The sequence below is a fragment of the Hemiscyllium ocellatum genome, chromosome 9, assembly GCF_020745735.1.
Source record: "Hemiscyllium ocellatum isolate sHemOce1 chromosome 9, sHemOce1.pat.X.cur, whole genome shotgun sequence".
Classification (NCBI taxonomy): Eukaryota; Metazoa; Chordata; class Chondrichthyes; order Orectolobiformes; family Hemiscylliidae; genus Hemiscyllium; species Hemiscyllium ocellatum.
In genome coordinates, this window is record NC_083409.1 from 9,221,973 (window position 1) to 9,235,358 (window position 13,386).

At 45.3% G+C, this 13,386-nt stretch overlaps 1 pseudogene; it reads right to left on the minus strand.

Annotated features, from left to right (window-relative positions):
- Positions 1–372: 372 nt before the first annotated feature.
- LOC132818920 (Ig kappa chain V region Mem5-like) lies at positions 373–11,160 on the minus strand (annotated as a pseudogene).
- Positions 11,161–13,386: the final 2,226 nt, after the last annotated feature.

Consider the following 13,386-nt stretch of genomic DNA (forward strand, 5'->3'; position numbering starts at 1 on the left):
CTCCATTTATTGGGAAATAATTCCTTGGGGCCCTGCATTCCTTCTGAAAGAACCCCTTCTGGACGCAGTTGTAGAATTGCCCTCCTACTCCAGGGACCTCATTACCCCCTCGATTCTCCCCCTCTTGTTCCAGGCCTTGAAGTTGGAGGTTAACACTTCACACACCTTTCCCTGAGGTTTCAGCTCTGGCCATTTCCAAAGCACACACAGAGACAGAGACTGAATCTTCTTCATCTTTATTCCCTTTTCCAGATTGACATTGACAGAAAACCGTCAGCAATTAACAGCCCAGACAGAGGAAGCTGCACAAATTCACAGCCACAATGGAGCTTGAGGAAAACACTTGTGGAGTTTTTCTCAATAACATGGGAATCCTGTCCCTTTAAACAGTGACAAAACCTTAAACTGGAACTGGCGGCTGAGCAGGAAGGAGATCTGGTTTACTGAAGCAGAGACTTCTGAGGTTCACGTTGTTTTTGTACAGCTGACAGTCTTCAGCATCTTCGAGAGGTTTTATTTGGCATCACTAGCCTTCACTGTCCAATCAAACACTCCTAGAACAGGGTCAGCATGGGGTTTGATACAGAGTAAAGATTGTTTTTGATGATCCCAAAGACCTGCCATAACCCTTGAAACTCAGACGTATCTCTGAGCCAATCCCAAGAAGGAAGAGAGTTGAAATTCAGTTCTGACAATGACCTTTGTCCTGCCAGCTCAGCCCTGTTCTATTTAAAGTTGTGTCTCCTCTGTGGACTGTCTCGAACACTCTACACACATTCTGATCTCTTGATGCTCTTGCTGAGGGGAGAGGGGAGGGTCACATGGGTGAGGGCACAGGAGAAGCGAGCATCGGACTCCCAGTCAGACCCAGAGAGGGTCAGCAGGCTGCTGACACTGTAGGTGCTGTCCGAAGCTCGCAGGTAGTTGCTGGTCTGAACCCCGTCCGAAATGACTGCACCGTCCTTCTTCCACTGCACCTCCAGCTCATCGGGATAGAAGTGATTGGCAAGGCACACCAGGGTGGCAGTGCCCTTGGTATTGATCTGCTCCAGGGAGGGGGGCAGCAGGGTCAGCTTGGGCTGAGAGTTCTCACGGCCTGAAAGACAAAAAAAAACAATTTTAATCCCTGTCATTCAAAGGGATTTCAACTCTGAAGATTCACTGGCAAAACAATCCATTTGAACATTTGTATTCAATACCTTACAAGCCCCATAAAAGGACAGGGCCTTTTAAAATTGATTCTTGGGATGTGAGTGTCACTGGCAGAACCAGTATTTATTGCCCATCCCTAATTGCCGCTGAGAAAGTGATAGTGAAAGAGAAGGGACAGTTTTGGACCATCATTTATGGAATGTATGTGGGCAGCTGGAAGGGCTATCAATGGGGGAGCATTTCAGTGACAGTCATCAGAACTCAGTGAGATTGAGAGTAGGGATGGAAATGGAGAACCACGGAACAATTGTAAAAGTTTTTATTTGGGAACAAACCATTTTACTAAACAGGTCAGGGATTGGGTAAAAGTGGCTGAAAGACAAAATGCAGGGGTGAGATTTACCAAGACCTGAGGAAAGCAAAGAGCTGACAGGATGAGATGTGTCCAAATGAAGTGAAGGAAATCCCCGTGATGTTTTATAATCACAGAAAGAACAAGAGAATATAGGAATGTATGAGGCCCATTCAAGAGCAGGAAGGGAACTTGTGTGTGGGGGTGGAAGATGGAGTCATGGTTCCTCAGTTTGTTTTCACAAAAAAGAGGGACAAAGCAGGAACTTTGTCAGGAGGAGGACTGTACAATATTGGAACAGCATCTTTCACATCTGAAAGACTCCCAGTTCCTCCAAAGAAAAGAAAGATTCATGCTGTCCCCAAGACATTTGCAGACAGTGTGGGACTTGTTTGAAATGTGCTCACTGTAGGAATGTAGGAAACGTGGAAGCCAGATTGTACACAGCAAGATCCCACAAGCATCAACGAACCAAGGAACATTTTGAGTGATGTTTGTTCAGGGATAAATATCAGCCTGAATATGATTCAAAGAGAAAGTAACTGGAACAGTTGGATGGAAAATGAGAAAAATGAAAGTTAAAGGAGAAGGGAGGATTGCTGGTTAGTTGTGGGATTCATTGTTACCAGGAAATAAAAGGAAAGGGACAGAGTATTATGAATGTCATATTGTACCGAGGAAACTTAAAAGTGCAGGGAAGCTCACTATAGAACAAGCTTAAAGGCTTTTTCTCTTAATGCATGACCCATTTGGAATATGATAGACAAAATGGTACCACACAAATCAAGGTAAATCAAGTTTCAAGGATTTTAAACTAATTAAAGAAGGTAGGGGCTCAGGACACTTTATTAAAGTATCCAGACCAAGTACTAGGATAGAGAGTATGGAAAGGATGAGGAATTGAACTTGAGGCCCCGCAGGGTGGAATGGTGGATCAGTGGTTAGCACTGCTGTCTCACAGCTCCGGAGACACAGACTCAATTCCAACTGACTGTCTGTGTGGAGTTTACACATTCTCCCAGTGTCTACTTGGGTTTCCTCCCATTGTCACAAAGATGTGTAGGATAGGAGGATTATCCGTGGGAATTGTAGGGTGGTTGGGATGCTTTTTGGAGGGTCAATCTGGGCTGAATGGCCTGCCTCCACACTGTAGGGTGTCTATGAATTCTAAAGGAGATAACTATGAGAAGGAGATAGTCAATGCACAACTGAGGGTGTTGTACTTCAATGCATCGAGTATATGAAACAAGGTAAATGAGCCTGTAGCGCAGGGACATGGCTGCAAGGCGATCAGGGCTGGGAACTAAATATCCAAGGATACACATCCTATTGAAAGGAAATGCAAGGGGATAGAGGGTCAAGTGTGAAAGAGGCACTGAAGGTTGTCCTTGTTAGTCAGGAAATGGTCTTGGAGAAGCTGATGCTGTCAAAACTTGATAAGTCCCCAGGGCCTGATGATCTGCAACTCAGAATCCTTAAGAAAATGGGTGTAGAAATAATGGACACATTGTTGATCATTTTCCAGAATTCTGTCGACTCTGACAGAGTTCCAATGGTCTGGACAGTATCCAATGAAACCCCACTTTTTAGTAAAAGGAGGGAGAGTGAAAAGGAGGAATTATACACGAGGAAAATGCTAGAATCAGTTATTAAAGATACAATAACTGAGCATTTGGAAAGTTTTGACAGGATCGGTCCAAGTCAGCATGGATTTACTAAAGGGAAATCAGGCCTGACACATCTCCTGGAAGTTTTTGAGGATGTGATCAGTAGAGAGTGGACAAGGCTGAATCAGTGGATAACAAAAACAAAAATTGATGAAAAAGTTCAGCAGGTCTGGAAGCATCTGTGGAGACCAATCGAAGTTAGTGTTTTGAATTGTGTGACCCTACCTCAGAACTCAGTGGACAGTGTGTATATGGACTTTCAAAAGGCTTTTGACAAGGTCCCATAAAAGAGATTAGTGAGTTACATTAAACCTCATGGTATTGGATGTACTGTATTAACATGGAGAGAGATCTCGTTTGCTGATAGAAAGCAGAGAGTTGGAATAAATGGGTCCCTTTCAGAGTGGCAGGCAGTGATGAGTCGGGTACCACAGGGTTCAGTGCTGGGACCCCAGCTGTTCACAATATACATAAATGATATGGACAAAGGAATTGAATGCAATCCCTACAAACTTGCAGATGACATGAAGCTGGGTGGCAATGTATGTTGTGAGGAGGATGCTAAGAGGCTGCAGGGTGACTTGGACAGGCTGGCTGAGTGGGCATATACTTGGCAAGTGCAACATAATATGGATAAATGTGGGATGATCCACTCTCATGGTAAACAGATTATGAATGAATGGTGGACGTTTAGGAAAAGGTGAGGTGCAATGAGAGCTGGGTGTCATTGAAAGGGGGCATGCAGGTGCAGCAGGCAGTGAGGAAAGCTAATGGCATGTTGGCCTTCACAGTGAGAGGATTTGTGTATTGGAGTAAGGATGTCTTGCAGATTTATACAGGGCCTTGGTAAGGTCTCGCCTTGAGTAGTGTGTGCAGTTTTGGTCTCCTAGTCTGAGGAAGAACATTCTTGCTATTGAGGGAATCCAGCGAAGGTTCACCAGACTGATTCCCGGGATGGCAGGACTGACATATGAGGAAAGACTGGATTGACTGGGCTTGTACTCACTGGGATTTAGAAGAATGAGAGGAATCTCACAGAAATATATAAAATCCTAATGGGATTTGACAGGGTCGATGCTGGAAGAATGTTCCCAACATTAGGAAAGTTCAGAACTAGGGGCCACTGTCTAAGATTAAGGATTAAGTTATTCAGATGTTGTGAACCCGTGGAATTCTCTACCACAGAAAGCTGATGGGGCCAGTTTGTTAGATATATATCAAGAGGGACGTGGTCCTTGAGGATGAAGGGATTTATGGGTATGGGGGAGAGTGGGAATGGAAAACTGAGATGGCATATTGAACGATGGTGCAGGCTCGAAAGGCTGAATAGCCTGTTCCTGCAGCTATTTTCTATGTTTCTATGTTTCTAATGATAGATAGATAGATGTGGGAGGAGAAGGTTTACCCTGTTAGGAAGAACTGAAATTACATCGACAGAAAGAGGAAATATTGAGTGGGAATGCATAGAATCTGTGTGAGTCAACTTAAGAAACCACAAATGAACAAAGCCCCTGATGGGAGTGATGTACCAGCCTCAGCGCAGTCGTCAGGATGTGGGTCAGAAAATAAATCAGGAGATAGAAGAGGCATGTAAGAAAGGGATTATAACAATAATCATGGGGACTGCAATATACAGGTGGACTGGGAAAGTCAGGTTGGGAATGGATCTCAAGGAAAGGAATTCATGGAATGTCTGCGAGAAGCTTTTTTTTGGAGCAGCTTGTGGTAGAGCCACTAGGAAACAGGTAATTCTGGATTTGTTAATGTGCAATGAGGTATCTCTGATTGGGGAGCTGAAGGTGAGAGAACCCTGAGGGGGTAGTGACAACGATATGATAGAATTCACCCTGCAGTCTGAGAGGGAGAAACTCGAATTTTATGTAATAAGAGGAGTTAATGAGCAAGTTAGACAAAGGAGAGCAAATGGTCATGATGTATTTGGATTTCCAGAAGGCCTTTGACCGGTTGCTGCACAGGAGGCTGCTAAATAACATAAGAGCCCATGGGGTTTGGGGACTGGTACTGACATGGATAGAGTGTGGAAATAAATGGGTCTTTTGCAGGATGGCAGCTGGTGCCTCATGCAGTTCAGCAGGAGGCAGTGTTGGGACCTCAGCTATTCATGTAACAATTAATTATATTTTAACGATCTGGGAAAAGGTACTGAGGGCATTGTTCCTAAATTTGCTGATAACACAAAGATGAGGGGAGGGACAGGGAGAGTTGAGGAAGCAGGGAGGCTGCAGAAGGACTTGGAAAGGCTCAGAGAATGGGCAAAGGAGTGGCAGATGGAATACAATATGGGAATGTGTGAGGTTATGCAACTTGGTTGGAAGAATAGAGGCTTAAACTGTTTCCTAAATGGGGAAATTTGGAATTCTGAAACACAAAGTGGCTTAGGAGTCATCTTTCAGGTTTCTCTTAGGGATAATATATAGGTTCAGTTGGTAATTAGGAAGACAAATGCAATGTTAGCATTCATTTCAACTGAGTTAGAATACAAGAACAGGTATGTTCTGCTGAGGCTGTATGAGACTCTGGTCAGACTGCATTTGGAACATTGTGAACAGTTTTGGGACCTGTATCTAAGGAGGGATGTGCTTGTATTAGAGGAGATCCAGAGGAGGTTTATAAGAATGACCCTGGGGGTGACAGCCTGGTCTGATGAGGAGCGGTTGTGTGCTTGATGGAGTTCAGAAGGACATGGGGAGACCACATTGACACTTACAGAATACTGAGAGGCCCGGATAGAGTGGGCGGGGAGAAGATGTTTCCACAAGGAAGAGAAACATGGACCAGAGGGCACAGCCACAGAATTAAGGGATAACTCATTAGGACTGAGATGAGGAGGAATTTCTTCTGCCAGAGGGTGGTTAATCTGTGGAACTCATTACTGTGGAGGTGAAGGCATTGAGTGTATTGAGGACAGACATTGATCGATTCCTGATTGGAAAGGCGATCAAGCATAATGGGAAGAAGGCAAAAGAATGGTCTTGAGAAACACATGACCAAACAGCACAGCAGACTTGATGGGGCGAATGGCCTAATTCTGATGTCTTTTGAAGAGACTCTGCAAAACCCCAGATCACTGAAGCTCTGGATTGTGAGCCCTGCTGGAGCTGTTTGTCATCAGAACTTTGCCAAGAGACAGCCAAAGAGTGGAGAGAGTGTGCATTCTGTTTCTTATGGGAACTTCAGAATGCTTCCCAGCTCCTGGAATACCATGAGAGCAAGAAGTGTGATCAGTGACATCAGTTGGAACTCCGGGTTTCGGAGCTTGAGCAGCAGCTGGTGTCAGTGCGCAGCGTCCGTGAGGCTGAGCGATCTGCAGAGAGCACATTTCTAGATGTGGTCACTCTGCAGCTTCAGAGTATGCAGGGAGAAAGGGAATGGGGGAGCAGCAGACAGTCCAAAAGAACCAGGCAGCTAGTACAGGAATCTCCTGAGGGCATCCCACTCTCCAACAAAAATTCAGTTCAGAATCCTGATGAGAATGATGGTTCATCTGGGGAATGCAGCCAGAGCTAAGTCCCTGGCACCAAGGTGGGGGGAAGCTGTACAGGAGGGTACAAGGATGACTGGAAGAGCGATAGTGAGAGGAGATTTGAGAGTGAGGGCAATCGATAGGTGTTTCTGCAGCTGCAGATGAGAATCCAGGATGGTGTGTTGTCTCCCTGGTGCCAGGGTCAAGGATGTCACTGAGAGGCTGCAGAGCACCCTGAGGGGAGAGAGGGAACAGGCAGCAGTCGTGGTCCACATCGGTCCCAGTGACAGAGGGAGAAAAGGGATGTGGTCCTGCAGTCAGAATTTAGGGAGTTTGGGAGGGAATTTGGAACAGAAGCTCAAAAATAGGAATCTTTGGATTACTCCCATGACAAATGCAAGTGAAGATAGGAACAGGAAGATAAGACAGGTGTATGTGGGGCTGGAAATGTGGTCCAGGAGGGAGTGCTTTAGATTCTTGGGACTTTGGGAATGACGTGGTGGGAGATGCAACCTCTATAGACCGGATGGGTTGCTCCTGAACAGAGCAGGAATTGAGCTCCTCGTGGGGTGATTTGCTGGTGCTGTTGGAGAGGGTTTAAATTAATATTGAAGGGCCGTGGGAACCAGGAGGGTAATATCAGGAAGGAACACCAAGGAACGCAGAACCCTGGAAAAAATTGTTCACATCAGAGTAAGGAGTAGTAACTTCTTAGGTAGGGTCAGAGTGAGGGAGAGCCAACAATAAATTCTAAATCTGGCTGGCTGTGCATGTATGGGACTGCAAGGAGTGTGGGGAATAAGACTGGGGAGTTACAGACACAGATTATCAAGTGGAAATCTGATGCTGTTGCTCTCACAGATGAGGCTCAAATAAAGAGAGGACGGGTTGTTAAATATTCCTGGACACAAGGTGTTCAGGAAAGATAGGAAAGGTGGGAAAGGGTGAGAGATGTGGGATTGGTGCAGAGCTGGAGAAAGAAGGTGTTCCAAAGGTGTCAAGGACAGAATCGATTTGGTTTGAGATAAGGAACGCAAAGGTGCAATCAGGTTGTTCAGTGCAGTCTGTAGGTCACTGACTAGTGGGAAGGATATAGAGGAGCAAACCTGCAAGGAATTTACAGAGAGGTGCAAACATTACAGGATTTTAATTGTCAGAATATCAACTGAGTCAGCAACTGGATCTTGGGAATGAGGAAAGCCAAGTAGATCAAGTGTCAGTGAGAGGATATTTAAGGAAGAGTGATCATTGTATCACAAGGTTTAGGGGAACAGTGGAAAAGGACAAAGGACAATCCAGCATAAAGTTATGATCATGGATCGTATCCCAAGGATCACCTCCAATGTTTCACTCTTAGCATTTTTCATATTTTATTTTAAAACAGAGTATGAATGAGTTACAAATATAATATTTTGCTTCAGTATTTACAGTTGAGAAGGACATGGAAGTGAAGGAAATTAGGGAAATAAATGTTGGTGTCTTGAGAAGAGTCCATATTACAGAAGAAGAGGCGCTGTAATCTGTTTTTTAAACTCATAAAGATAGATAAATCCCCAGGACCTGATCAGCTCCATCCCAATACTTTGTGGGAAGCTTGGGAAGAGACAGTGATGCCCCTTGTGGAGATATTTGTATCATCAACAGCCACAGGTGATGTGCTGGAAGACTGGGGTGTGTCTAATGTTGAGCTGTTATTTAATAAGGTCTGCAAGGAATACCCAGGGAATTATAGACCAGTGAGTCTGATCGTGGTAAGTTGTTGGAGGAGAATTTGATAGACAGGATGTAAATGCATTTGGAAAGACAAGGATTGATTAGGGATAGTCCACATGACTTTGTCAGTGGGAAAATGTGACTTACAAATTTTTTTGAGGACATGACCAATAAGATAGCTGAGGGCAGAGTGGTAGACAATGCCTACATGGGCATTAACAAGACCTTTGACAATTTCCTGCATGGACAACTGGTTAGTAATTTAGATCAAATGGGATCCAGGGAATGCAAGTTAATTGATACAAATTTGGTTTGATGGTTGGAGACAGAGTGTGGTGGTAGAGGGTTGCTGTTCAGACTGGAAGCCTGTGACAAGCGAAAGGATTGCTTCCGGGTTTATCATTGTTTGTCATTTATAGAAACAAATTAAATGAGAATATAGGAGGCATGGATTGTGAGTTTGCAGATGACATCAAAATTAGTGGCAGAATGAACAGTGAAGAATGCTATTTGAGAGTACATTTACATTTTGTATTGAGATAATAGCGAGGTGTTGCATTTTGTTATAAAAACCAGGCCAGGGCTTACACAGTTAATTATGGGGCCATGGGGAATGTTGTCAAACAGGGAGACCAAGGGGTGGAGGGACATAGAGGATTGAAACTGGTGTCACGTGTAGACAGGGTGGTGAAGAAAGCATTTGGTACACTTGCCTTCATCGGGTATGAGAGTTGGGACACCATGTTACAGCTCTCCAAGATATTGGTCAGGCAATGTTTCCAATCACCCTGCTATTGGAAGGATGCCATTAAATTGGAAAGGGTGTAAAAAGGATGATAAGGCTGTCACCGAGACTGGAGGGTTTGAGTTTATGAGGAGAGGATGGTTTGGCATGGGCTATTTTTCTTGGAATGTCAGAGATTGGGGGGTGACATTTTAGAGGTTTATAAAATCATAATGGGCATAGATAAGGTGACTAGCCAAGGTCATTTCCCCAGGGGAGGGGAGTCCAAAACTAGAGGGCACAGGTTTAAAGTGAGAGGGGAAATATTTACAAGGGATCTGAGGTATCCCTCTTTCAGGTAGAGGGTGGTATTGAATGAACAGCCAGAGAAAGTCAGAGAGTGAGTCTGATTACAATATGTATAAGATATTTGAACAGGTACATGGATAGGAACAGTATGGAGGGGCGGGGGGAAGGAATGAGCCAAATGCAGGTAAATGGGACTACAGGGAATAGAGAATGTGAATAATTCATGAAGGATGTGAATATGTTGCAGATGGCATTAAAAAAAATCCCATGGAAGATTCAGGGATGAGGAAAGTTAGATTCAAAAATAAATTAGAGAAGTTTGGGCTGTCATCCTTTGAGAAGAGAAGTTTGAGAGAATATTTGTTTGAGGAGTACAACGTCAGGAGAAGTCTGGAGAGATTAAATAGGGAGAAAATGTTCCCACTCATTAAAGGATTGAGACCGAGAGACCACAGAGTGAAAGAAATTGGTAGAAGAAGCAGAAGTGAGACAAGAAAAAACATTATCAGCCAGTGAGTGGTTAAGGTATCGAATGCACTGCCTGAGAGTGTTGTGGAGGCAGCTTCAATTGAAACATTCCGAAGGGAATGAGACTGTTATTTGAAAAGGAACAATGTGCAGGGTGACAGGGAGAAAGCAGGAGAATGACACTCAGTGAATTGCTCATTCAGAGAGCCAGTCCGGACAGGATGGGTGGAATGGTCTCCTTGTGTACTGTAACAATTCTGTGACTGTGTGATTGAGCAGAGTTAAAGCTGGGGGAGGTGGGAGTTTGGTGTCTCACTGTGCTGCTGCTGAAGTCAGTGAGATTAGAGACTGGGACAGGGAGCCAGAGCTCACATCAAACTCTGTCCCGTGTCTGTCACACTGAGACTGGCAGGAGACTACTCACTGATTTCACTCCATGCTGCAAGAATGGGACCACAGGCTGCAAATGGACAGAGCTCCTCCACACGGTGAGTAAAACTTACTGATTTATATCTTGCTTTTTTTAAAGAGTGCATGAAAGTAAAGAAATGCAGTTGGACACCCTGTTAGACACAGTGCTCCTCAAACAACCATTTCATTCACTGCAGCTTCCCACTAACACCTTCAACAAATCAGCAACTGTATTTTATGAAGTGTGTTTCAGTATTGACAGGGTTAATAACAGAGGATTGAGGTTTACTTACTCAGTCTGAGCTTGGTTCCTTTACCGAACGTGTAAAGGCAAGCTCTCAGTCTGCTGACAGTAATAATCAGCGATATCCTCATTCTGGACATTGCTGATTGTCAGGGTGAAGTGTGTGCTGGACACTTCTGTCCCAGTGAATCGATCGGAGACTCCTGTGAATCGACCTGTTGCATAATAGATCAGAAGAGAAGGTGTCTGTCCTTCTCGCTGCTGGTACCAGGAAACATCACCACTGGTACTCTGACTGGATTTACAGGTGATGGTTGCGGTCTGGCCCAGTCCCACTGACAGCACCGGGGGAGACTGGGTCATGATGATGTCCCCACTGATACCTGAGGGGTCAGAGAGAAACACAGTGAAGTCAGAACTGTCACAGAAAGAGCCGGTCAAATGAGAGATTGTTGGAGACACCGAGCATTCCTCTGGTTTCAGCATTTTCCCTTCAATCACAAGTCAGTGGAATTGGAGTGAAATGGAGAGCAGCGAAAGATTCAAGGTGGAAGGAGAGAGATTTGTACCTGCGACACAGAATGCCAGGGGCCAGATCAGTTGGATGTGTGAAATCATGGTGTGTGCTCCTGTCCCTGTGCCTGGTTCCTGATAAACTCTCCCTTCACTGGGCTCTGCTTTATAAAGCTGCAGCCTGTGAGAGTCTGACTGGGTGTTCCTCAGTATGCAAATGGCATCAGGCAGAGAAAGCCACATCACCCTCTTACACTTCCTCTTTTCTCTGTCTCGTCCTTCCCTACTTCCTCCCTCCCTTTTCGCTTTTATCTCTTTCTCACCTTTCACATGAATATATTCCTGTCATTCATTGACTTACTCCCTGTTTTTCTATTTATCTTCGCCCTCTCACACTCAATCTTACAATGTACACTTGCTCTCTCTCTGTCTCTTTCTGTCTCTCTGTCTCTCTGTCTCTGTCTCTGTCTCTCTCTCTCTCAATCGGAAGCACAATGACATGAACAGCATTTAACACGTTTGTACAAGTCATCAATGATCTGACAATACTAATCCAGCTTGGCATTGAGGGAGAGGATCAGCCATGATCATATTGAATGAGAGAGCAGCCTCACAGGGCCAAATGCTAACCCTAACCCTAACCCTCACCCTAACCCTAACCATAAACCTAACCATAACCCAAACCCTAACTCTAACCCTAACACCATCCCTAACACTACTCCTATTCCCTGTTTCTATCTTTGTATGTCTGTATTATTTTCAACCAGACTTTATGTCTGTATTATTTTCAATCTCTGGCCCTGGGTATTGATTCCTCTGCTCATCGAAAAATTGCCTTCCTATCCACCCTATCTCTGCCCCTCATAATCTTACAGACCTTTAGCAGGACCCCTCTCAACCTTCACTGCTCCATGAGAAACATTCCCAGCCTTTCTAATGCTTCCTCATAGCTCAGACCCTCCAGGCCAGGCAGCATCCTGGGAAATCTCTGCACCCTCTCGAGTACAGTCATATCCTTCTCATAATGTGGTGACCAGAAAATGTCTATCTCTCTCACTAGATTCCCTTTACTCCTCGTCTCACCCCTACTCTGCATCTTTCTCTCTCTCTCTCTCCTCTCCCTCAGTCACCCTGTTTCATACTCTATCTCACGCTCTCTCTCTTTCTCTCTCTCTTTTTCTCTCTCCCTCTATTCTTCAACCCCATCATCTCTACTTCCCTCTATCTCTCTCTCTAGCTTTACTCATCATACATTTCCTCAGACTCTCTCTCTCTCTCTCTCTCATTTACACCCTGTCCTTCTCTCTCTCTCTCTCTCTCTCTCTCTCTCTCTCTCTCTCTCTCTTTCTCTCTCTGTCTAACTCTCTTTCCCTCTCCCTTTCTTTCCCAAAACATCCCAGGTGGTAATTGTTAAATACAGGGTAAATCTCCCGCTGCTCTGTCCCACCAATTGATGTTACCCTTGACCCCAGAAGCATGTCTTCACCTGGAGGAAGGTTCCATTTCCCACATTGACCAGACATTGATATCTCTCAGGAAGATGGTCAGATTCTTGCCAAACGAAAGGCAGTTCTGTGCTGTGGGCCATTCTCACTGTGGACTGGTTTGGGCACAAACCTCATTCCATGAAGGCCCAGCAGAGAGAGGAGATCCTCAGGCCATCAGAGACAGGACAGGCTCTGACCCACTGACCCATCCTGTCCATTCACAACATGTTCCAATACCATCTCCTCTCCTTCCCTTTCCATGGTCAAGCTCTAGTTGTACTGTCAAGGACAGAACCCCCTGGTCCTCACCTTCCACCCCACTGACCTTCGTATACATTGCATCATCCCCCGTTATTTCTGCCACCTCTAAACAGAGTCCAGCAACAGAGATATATTTCCTTGCCCACCCCATCCGCTTTCCGTAAGCACCATTCCCTCCGTGACTCCCTTGTCAAGTCCATACACCCCCACCAACCCACCGTCCCCAGCCAGCACCTTCCCCTGCCACCACAGGAACCTAAGCCCACACCTCTGTCCAAGACCCCAAAGGAGCCTTCCACTGCACTCCCACACATGTCATCTCCTGTATCTGTTGTTCCCAATGCGATCTCTTCTACATTGGGGAGACAGGAGCTATACTAGCAGAATGCTTCAGGGAACATCTCTGTGACACTCGCACCAACCAACCTCACCGCTCCCTGGTCAAACACTTCAACTCTGCCTCCCACTCCATCTACAACATGCAGGTCGTGGGCCTCCTCCACCGCCAAGTCCTAGCCACCCTACACCTGGAGGAAGAACTCATCTTTCGCCTCAGGACCCTCAAACCCCACAGCATCAATGTGAATTTCACCAGGTTCCT